This window comes from Apium graveolens, chromosome 6 (genome assembly GCF_009905375.1).
Source record: "Apium graveolens cultivar Ventura chromosome 6, ASM990537v1, whole genome shotgun sequence".
In the NCBI taxonomy this organism is placed as follows: Eukaryota; Viridiplantae; Streptophyta; class Magnoliopsida; order Apiales; family Apiaceae; genus Apium; species Apium graveolens.
Genome location: NC_133652.1, coordinates 34,200,880 through 34,211,837, shown reverse-complemented (window position 1 = coordinate 34,211,837; position 10,958 = coordinate 34,200,880).

Genomic DNA, 10,958 nt, shown 5'->3' with positions numbered 1-10,958 from the left:
CCTTGGGGATGCACAGGGTTCACACACTGTGCAAACTGGTGCTAAAGACACAGTCACCGCACCTTCTTAAAGTCAGTTTGATGTGGCTCCAATAAATGTGGAGTCACAACCAAAATCTTTAGTTATAGAAGCACCTCAAACACCAAATTCTCCCACAAACTCTCTGGATGTGGATATGATCAACACATCAATTCTAGATTCCCCTTATTTAACACTGTTGGGGAAGCCAAAATCTAGTGCAAGTGAGCATCATCTTTTGGATGATTTGTTGGCTCACTTGCCAATTCTTTCAGGAACTGTTGAGACATCTGTGCCAAAATTTTCATCAATCTGCACATAGTCCACAATAGTTTCCACTCCTAACTCATTTATTCCTACTCTTTGGATAGATATTATTCATCCGTCAAGTAGTGATTGTATCCCGATGAATAAGCTTAACAGCAGTTATCCGTCAGATAGTCAAACTACTAACCCGACGGATATCCCTTATCCGTCGAGTGTCTCTGCACAGTTTCAAATTACATCAATTATTTCAAGTGCAGAAGACTTAGTGGTAGTACAATCACTCCTAGGATTGAGGGAAGAGAGTGTTATGAGTGAGAGTCTGGGTTGCTCCAAGGAAAAAGGAGAGGAAAAGAGTGAAAATATGCAATCCAGTTCTTCAGGATTGGCAAAAGAGAGTGTGAAAAGTCCCACCTTAGATGGTGAAGATGAGGGTGTGAGGGTGGGGAGCCAAGGTGAGACCTTGATGCAACAAAAGAGAGATAATGAGAGAAATGTAGGTACAGGAGATATAAGGATGAATGTCATTGCAAGTGAGTTAATGAATGTCCAGGATGCAGACAGGGAGAGACTATCTCAGCAACCTCAAGCTGTTATAGATTCTACCTCCCTTGATGCTGAGACATTTACTCACCCTGTTCCAGCATATCAACTTCTAGATGAACAGGGCAATGACAATGCAGAAAGGATGCTCAACTTGTTGCACACCATACAGTCAATGCTAAGAGCTAAGGATGCCATCACAGCTTTGCTCTCTACAGCTCGTGATGTTGATTATGAGACTGGTGGTTCAGAAGAATTCTTTGAAGGTGAAGGTGGAGATAGTGAAGAAGAGCCATTGGACATAGGGGGAGAAGTAAGCTCTAGTTCAAGATCGGGTATGCCATCTTGGGAATTTTCAAAGCACTGTTATAAACACTACTTCAAGACAACCCTGATTCAACTAATAGATCAGACAAATTCTGCTCTTTAAACCACCACAAATGCCAACACCAAAAAGCTCCTTCAAGCACATCTTGCCTCTCCGCAACTCCAACAAATCCAAGGTTTTCAACGTGCTCGAGATGTCAACACTATCAAATGTGATATTGATGAGATGAAAAAGGTCATTTCTGATAAGATGGACTCTAAACTTCCAGAAGCTACAATGCTTGACATCAAGAGACAGCTCAGGAAAAATTCTAATCTTGCCACAAAGATAGATGCCTTGGATACAAGAATGACAGCAATGGAAGCATCTCTTATAACAATTCATCTATATCAAGCTCAACAAACAGACTTGCTTCAGAAACTGGTGGCTACACAGACCTCCTCTACTCAACTTGCTGATAACAAAAAGGGGAGAAAGAGAATTCTAGGAGTGAGGGGGAGCAAAAAGTGCTCAACATTGAAGTTAGTAAAGTAATTGTGCCTTCAATTACTTTCACCAAGCCACTAGCCAAAGATAGCATTGATCTGATAAATGAAGCAACAACCAATTTAAGAGCAGCTGAAAAGGAGTAGTTGAATCCAATCAACTGGAAGAAGATTGATGAGGATATTCAGAAGAAGTTTGGGCTATAAAAGACGCCAGAAAAATCAGCCATTCATCACTCTCAAGTCAGGCAAATATCTGTGAATGAAATGAGCTTGAACTATCTGGAAAGAGGACAACCATCCTGCATCATGTCATCAAAGGCTGAAGTACTTTTGAAGCCAAGGGTGAACTATCCAAAATCATCACTAAAGAACCCTTTGGATATAGTGTATGAGATACCAAAGCCTGATTAGAAGAAACTGTTGTCAAGATCCATTGCCTTCTACAAGGATCCAGCTGATTCAGCTTTAAAAAGGAGAATTGCTAAAGTTTTCAGGAATGGTAAAGAAATTTGTGTGGTGGCTGGACATCCTCAATTTGCTGAAGCAAAGAGAGAAGAAAATGCAAGATTGAAGCAAGAAAAGGCAAGATTGAAGCAAGAAAAGAAGCAAGCTGCTCTAGATGCTATAAAGGCTAAACAAAAGAAAGAGCAAGCTGCTATCTTGGCCAAGCTACAAGCTGTGAAACCAACACAACAAATTCCTGCTCTGCCATCTAAAATCACTGAATCTCAAGATCCAAAGAAGCAAGTTGAACCACAGCAGAAGAAATCTCAAAGATACAAGGAATTGGCCAAAAGAATCAAAAGGAAATTGAACTTTGTCTGTAGGGAATTGGAGGATCAGTTTCCCAAGGAATCCACTCCAACTACAACTCAAGCATCAAAACCCTCAGTGGCATTTGAAGACATTAAGGTGGTGGATCCTTACAGGAACATTCATGGTGAACCTATTGTGCCTAAAGATGAACCAATAGACTGGGAAAGTCTACCAATTCCTGACTTCAATTTGCCAATCCTTAACAAGCCAAAGAGAACAAAGTCAAGAGCAGTCAAGAAAGTGAAGCTGTCACCTCTCAAATCCAAATCTCTAACCAAAGCTCAATCCAAAATCAACAAGGGAGATTACTTGTACTTATGTGACATCAAGGAATTCTATGACCTAAACCTCTATCTAGATGAACTGGAAGAAGTTAGAGGGATTGATGCCTACAGGAATCTACCTGAAAGGTTAGTTTTCAAGTACAACGGAGGAAAGGAGATTCAATGGCCACTTCACAGGATCCTTCAAGAAAGCCAATCTGTGCTGATAAAAGTTTATTCATCTTGTTATTCCTAGTGGACTAACAATGAGATTTACAGAAGGGGGGTTGAATGTAAATCTCAAAACTTTTTCAAGTTTTGAGCAGTTTATGAAAGTTGTGTGTTCAAGAAGAACAAGTGTGTGAATTGCTTTAAGCTAATACAGACAGATATATATTCAAGCACAAATGTAAAGAACACAACAGACCTTAAAAACTTTTCTGGTGGATTTGTTGTTCCACCAGAGATGGTATTTTAGAAAATCTGTGATTAAACAATGTTGATCACAGCTGCATCCTAGTACAAACTAGATGAATTTTCTCTCAATATTTTTCTAAACAGCTCTGGAAAATCTCTCATCTAATTACTAGCTTCTACTTGGTTTTTATATTACCAAGTGTACAAGTGAAGAACAATATAAAATACAGTAATAAAATAAGATCTTCACTTGCTTCTTTTCCTGTTCACTCCAGTACTTTGTTGACTATTGCATCTTTGTACTAGAGAAGAACGGCTGCTTTTTCTGTTGTTCCTGAAATTCGGCTACCACATCTCAGTTGTCTCTATCAACCCATGTGCCTCTGTTTGTAGGTACAACTACCCCTTATCAACGGCTAATCATCAGAACATCCGTTGAAGCTTTCATCCGTTGATGCACTCATCCGTTGAAGGATGTTATCCGTTGAAGCTTTCATCCGTTGATGCACTCATCCGTTGAAGGATGTTATCCGTTGATGACTTTATCCGTTGAAGCTTTAGAGACATCCGTTGAAGCTTAGCTTCTCATCCGTTGAAGGTCTTTAAGTCATCCGTTGATACCACTTCACTTATACAAAATTACAAGGCATGAAGTATTTACAATTGGCCTTCCTATCTGCATATCATCTAGTAGTCAACATGACTCATAGTTTCTCTCAACTTCCAAGAATTACATTTTAAATACAGAGACTGAAATATGCTACAACACTAGACTTATTTCTAAGTAAAGCTACACCATCAACGGATAGCCAAAGTGGTCTTATCCGTTGAGGCTACAGACACTAAATTTCTACTTAAGGATTTTGTTAAACATATCATCAAACTAATGCACATACATTCCTAACAATCTCCCCCTATTTATGTCTATAAGAATTGTAGGCATAAATTCAGGGTTAACTTGATGATAACAAAACACTTAACAGATATATGAATTGAAACTAAGTAGAAATTTAAAAATGCTGCAAAAGTGTATGTACTAGGAGATAATTGAAGATTTACAGTGTTTCCAAGGACACTCCTTTAGTCTGAGCAAATCATCTTTTTCTTCTTTGTTCCCTGGTTTTCTTTCCTAGCCTTTTGTCATTTTCCTCAATTTGGAGTTGGAGTTGTCTGAAGAATTCAGCTTCATCTTCAACACTGACATCCAACTTAGATTGCATTTCTTTGAGAGTTTCATTGCTGGCAATCTTGAGTTGGTCTTCAAGTCTGAAAAATCTTCTGACTCCTTTATCATCTCTAAATTCCATCAACCAATGAGGTGATTTGAGAATTTTCATTTCCCTTTCTTGAATGAGTAAAGTCCTGGGTAAAGCATTGGGCTCCCTCCAATTTTTCCTTATATTGGCTATCTTGTTGAGAATTTCAGTCTTTGCAGTTCTGGTAAAGCCAGAATCCTTTTGTATAGCTGAATAGACTCTAATCAAGGTAGAGTAGCCTTCATCCAGAATCCTGTGGAGAGGCCATGTTCTTTCCCCAGCTCCTTTATATCTGAACACTAATCTCTCTGGTAACTGTCTGTAGGCAGCTATTCCCCTTACATCCTCCAGCTCATCCAGATAGAGTTCAATGTCTGAAATTTCTTTTATGTCACAGATGTGAACATAATCATCTTTAGAAATGGGTGACTTAGGCTTAGGTTTTTGTTTTTGAGTGAATTTCTTAGAGGTTAAGGGAGGTGTAGATTTTGGTTTTCTTTTCTGTTTCTTTGGTAGTGGAAGAGTGGTTAGAAAGGTAGGCAATTTGATAGTGTCCCAATCAATAGGTTCCTCTTTTGGAATGATTGGTTCACCATGGATGTTTATTGTGGGATCAGCAACAAGGGGTTCAGGTATGGAAGGTAGTGGTTTAGATATAGATTTGGTTATTTCAGTGTTATCTCCACTCCTTTTATGTGCCTTGGCCTTTCTTCTGTTTCCCTTCTGCCATTCCTCTCTTTCTTCCACACTCTCACCAAATATACTCCCTAAAACCTCATCTAGGTTTGTAGTCTTGTCTTCACCCCTGACTTCAATCCCTTTTTCTTTTTCAACTAGACTTGACTTTAGCTGTTGTTCAAGCTTTGCTTGTGCTCTTTTGTCAGCCTTTAATTGCTTGTCTTCTTCCTTCTTGGCTATTGAGAATTTGGGATGTCCTTGCATCACACATATGCTCTTTCCCTCTCTAATGATAATAGCTCTATTTCTCCTTACAGCCTCATCCATGGTCTTTTTGAGATAAGCAATACTTCTGCCTAAAATCTTGTTCTCATCAGCTTTTGGAGGAGGAAAGTCCACTTCTTTTAAAGGATTCTTTGTTGAGTCCTTATTGGATCTTTCATTGGGCTTGAGAATTATAGCTTGTAGTTCTTTGGAAGAAGCTTCTCCATCCTTATGACTCCCTACTGGCATGAGCTCCATGTTGATTGGTTCAATTTTTGTGCTGTATTTCACAGATGTTGATTTTTCTTGTGTAGAACCAAACAACAGTTGCAACCTTTCATCAATTCTCCTCCTTTGCTCTTTCACTTGAATTTCAGCTGCTGCTAGCTGAATCAAATCAATTCCATCAGGCTTGCCCTTGATTTGAATGATTGGAGAAGTAGTGATGGCAGGAACTAGCACTTTAGATATGTTGACTTTTGTAGATGGCTCTCCTTCCCCTTCCCTTTTACTCTCCCCCTTTTTGTTATCATCAAGGAGAGGGGTCAAGCCTTGTGCTTTTGCCAGCTGCATTAGGAGACTGGTTTGAGATTGTTGATTGTGAAGAATGGTGGCCACAGAATTTTCAATAACTTGAACTCTGTCTTCTAACTTGGCCAACCGTTTTTCAGTAACAGATTCTTTCTTCAATCTCAAAACCAAGTCCTGCAATGTACCATAGGGCATGACTGAATCCAATTTTTCTGAAGTATAGGTTTTCAAGTCAGCAATATCCTTCCTGAGATCATCCATACTCAGATTCTGCTTCACTTGCTGCAGCTTCATGAGATGCAGTGAGTCCAGGTGAGCTTGAAGGATAGCCTTGATACTTGCATGTGAAGTATTCTGAATGGCCTGTTGAATAGTGTTGATTTGTTTGACTAAAGAGACATTGAATTCCCCTGATCTGTACTCCTTAGTCAAGGCCCATTCAGCTAGATTTGGAATTGAACTAGGGCCTTCATCTCCCCCTAAGTTCATGCTTCCATAAAAAGAAATAGAGTCATCATCATCAGAATTTGCTCCAAATTCCTCAGATGGCTCACCAGCTGTAGAAGGCATTTTGTTAATGGCAGCTTTATCCCTTTGAAGAGATTCTGTTGTGTGCACTAGATGTAGTGACCTTTCTGCTTTCTCATTGCCCTGAGCAGCCAACAGTTGATAGGCTGTCACAGGATGAGTAAAAGTGTCAGCATCCAAGGAAATGTTATCAATTACAGCTTTGTAATGTTGCTGAAATTGTCTTTCCTTTTCAGCATCATCCACAATCATTGACTCATTAGCAATGGCTGGTTCCACCCTTGTATCTACTGTACCTGCTTTTCTCTCTTTTTCTCTATGTTCTTGCATCAGGGGCTCCCCCTGGCTCACACAACTCACTCCCTCACCTTCACCTACTAAGGTGGTACTCCACTCACTTACTTTTGCCATGCTGGAAGAAATAGCATGCATTTTTGAGCTCTCAATCTCTCCTTTTGCCTGGGAGCAACCCAGCCTCTCACTCAAATTGTCACTCCCTTCCCTCAATCCTAAGAGTGATTGCACAGTATTCATGTCTTCTACACTTGGGATTAATTCAGTTATTTGTGTAGAGACTGTCAACGGATGTGGAATATCCGTTGAAGGTGAAACTGATGTTATCAACGGATAACTGCTGTTAAGCTTATCCGTTGAAGAACAACCACTTGTCAACGGATGAGTGATATCCGTTGAAGAAGGAAAAGAAGTTGAAATTGAAAGTGATATAACTGTTGAATCTGTGTAGATTGATTTGAGATGTGGTGACACAGATCCTTCAATTATATCTGAAAGAATTTGCGGGTGATCCAACAAATCATCCAAGAGATGATGATCACCTGTATTTGAGTGGGGCTTCTCCCTGAGTTGTAAAGAGGGAGAATCAGGAATTGATGGGAATAACATATCCACATCCAGAGATGGTGATGAAGTGTTTGGTGATTGATGTGTGTTTATTGTGAGAGAATGGGGCTGTGACTCCACATTTATTGGAGTCACATCAAACTGAGTTTGAGAAGGCATAGATACAGATGGATGTATCTGTGCAGTGTGTGCACCCTGTGTAGAAGATTGGGTTCTAGCCTTCTTTCTTCTAATAAAGGCTTTTGTTGGTGAGTGTTTGGCTTTAGTGTCCCTCCCTCGTTTGTTCTGTGTTCCTTGTTTGGAACTATTTTCAATAGTAACATCCTTTTGGGAGGATGCTACTAGGGATGTGCTAGATACCTTTTCAACCACCACAGCTTTTTGAGAAACTGTGGCTTGGCTAGCTTGGGAAGCACTCAACTTTCCTTCCTTATCCTGGGGGTTTCTTTGATGTTCACCCCTCCCCTCACCACTCACACCCTGTTCACTCACCTCAGGGTTGATAGTTGGTGTTACAACTGTTGTCTTTTGAGAAACAACAGAGGTGGATTTCTTTGTCTTTGATTTTGAAAGTTTAGTTTTGGTGACCTTGGTAGAAATCTGTTGGGGCATCACAGATTTCATGGCCACACTAGAAGATAAAGAAATAGAGGGGTTGGAAGAAGTAGGAGTTGTAGAAGCAATTACCTCACCTACCTGAGGTGCATTCATGATTGGTAAATATACCAATGACACACTGCTGTTAAGATCCATTCTCATCAAGTCTGCAAGAACTCTTTTCTCTTGTGCCCAGCACTTGAGTTTATTATTCTCATTGATTATGACTAAACCTTCAGCAACATGGTTAGCCAATAACATAAAGAATCTAGCATAATAGATGTTATTAGGTCTATTAGCTTTGTTACCTAATCTAGTACCTAATTCTAGCATCACATAGTTGCTAAAGTTAAAATACCTATCAGAAACAAGCATATAGAGCATATTAACCAGAGATGAAGTTATGGCATCAAAATTACTAATTTTCCCAGAGAAAACCTTTATAAAGGCATCCCCAAGGAAACTCCATTCTTTCCTAAGGCCTTTTCTTCTAATACTCCCTAAATTAGCAGAGTTAAGAGAATAACCTATGGAATCTAACATGCTGGATACATCACTATCAGTGTGTGGTGTCATGGCATTGTTCTCAGGCAATTTAAAACATGCTTGTAAATCATCACAGTTAATACAGTGAGTTTTACCTTTGAGAGTGAAGGAGATAGTCATATCCATGGAGTTGAACTCAGCAGTTGTCCAAATCTCCTCAACTACTTCACAGAAAATTGTTGGGGCTTCCAGCATTGCATAGCTAAGTTTACAGTTTTTGATGAAGTCCATCATTTTGTGATAGTCTGAGTGGGCTTCATTCTTTTCTACCAAAGCTATGAAATTGTTCTTTTCATAGATGAACCCAGATTGAGACATAATCTTCACGACTGGTGCCATTGTTGTGAGTAGAAATTGCAGAGAATAACTTGAAGTTTTTGCAGAGAGAAAATGGTAAATGCTTGAAATTTTAAGAAAGCGTAAAGTAAAAATGAACAATCAGAAGGACTTATATGCTTTCTCAAATTAATAAACAAAAATATAAAATAAAGATTTATCAATAAATATGCGTTAGTGAATTTCAGCCGTTTTAAGAATAAACTGTAAGTATTCTAAAAACTACCTTTAAAACCAATACATACAGATGTATGTATGAGTATCAACGGTTAAGAGAATAGAATCAACGGCTGTTAAACACCTGAATTGATTGATGTGACATTTCAACGGATAAGGCAAATTGTCATCCGTTGAAAGGTACTTCAGTTTTATCCGTTGACGGATAAAAATTCCAGAAATGTATTTGTCTTTCAACGGATAATGATTATCCGTTGATAGAGCAATTTTGACTTTCAACGGATAGGGAACATCCGTTGATGGAATAAACTATGTTAAAAGTCAAATTTGTTCTTAGCAACTAATACATTTCAGGCTTCAATTCAAATTGCAATAAAGACATGAATTTTAAGAGTAATTAAGCATACCTAGCTCACTTACCAATCTTGTGAATGTTGATTCATCAAGTGGCTTGGTAAATATGTCAGCAATTTGTTGTTCACTTGGAACAAAATGTAGTTCCACTGTACCATTCATGACATGCTCCCTAATGAAGTGGTACTTGATATCAATGTGCTTGGTCCTTGAGTGCTGCACAGGATTCTCTGTTATGGCTATGGCACTTGTGTTGTCACAAAAGATAGGAATTCTATCAACATGAAGTCCATAGTCAAGGAGTTGGTTCCTCATCCATAACACTTGAGAACAGCAACTTCCAGCAGCAATGTATTCAGCCTCAGCTGTAGAAGTAGAGACTGAATTTTGCTTTTTGCTAAACCATGATACAAGCTTGTTTCCCAGGAATTGGCAGGAGCCTGTTGTACTTTTCCTATCTATTTTGCAACCTGCATAGTCTGCATCTGAATAACCAATTAGATCAAAGCCAGATTCTTTAGGATACCAAATACCTAAATTTGGTGTACCCTTGAGATATCTGAAAATCCTTTTGATAGCAATTAAGTGAGACTCCCTAGGATCAGCTTGGAATCTAGCACATAGACATGTAGCAAACATTATATCTGGTCTGCTAGCAGTTAAATATAAAAGTGAACCAACCATGCCTCTATAACTTGTAATATCCACAGACCTTTCAGTCTTATTTAATTCAAGTTTGGTGGCAGTGGCCATGGGAGTTTTTGCAGATGAACATTCCATTAAGTCAAACTTCTTTAAAAGATCATAAATATATTTAGTTTGACTAATGAAAATCCCATCACTAACTTGTTTAACTTGTAAACCAAGAAAATAGGTTAGTTCTCCCATTAGGCTCATTTCATAATTACTTTGCATTAGCTTAGCAAACTTTTTGCAAAGTTTATCATCTATAGAGCCAAATATTATGTCATCTACATAAATTTGAACAAGTATACTAGAGCCATTAACATCCCTAAAGAAGAGAGTTTTATCAACAGTACCTCTAGTGAAGTGATTCTCCAAAAGAAATTTTGATAAGGTTTCATACCAGGCTCTAGGTGCTTGCTTCAGTCCATAGAGTGCTTTCAACAGATAATACACATAGTCTGGAAAATTTGGATCTTCAAATCCTGGAGGTTGACTTACATAGACTTCTTCCTCTAATTTCCCATTTAGAAATGCACTCTTGACATCCATTTGATAGACTTTGAAATTGGCATGGGCTGCATGGGCTAGAAATATTCTGATGGCTTCAAGTCTTGCAACAGGAGCATATGTTTCATCAAAATCTATTCCCTCTTGCTGAGAATAGCCTTTAGCAACCAGTCTGGCTTTATTCCTTATGATAATGCCATTTTCATCCATCTTGTTTCTGAATACCCACTTTGTGTCAATAGGACTCTTGTTCTTTGGTTTGGGTACCAGCTTCCATACTTGGTTTCTCTCAAATTGGTTCAGCTCTTCCTGCATAGCTAATATCCAATCTGGATCCAATAGAGCTTCTTCCACTTTCTTAGGTTCCTCCTGAGACAGAAAACTACTATACAGACATTCATCTTGAGTGGCTTTTCTTGTTTGCACTTTAGATGATGCATCACCAATGATCAGTTCAAAGGGATGATTCTTGGTCCATTTCCTTTGTGGTGGAAGATGT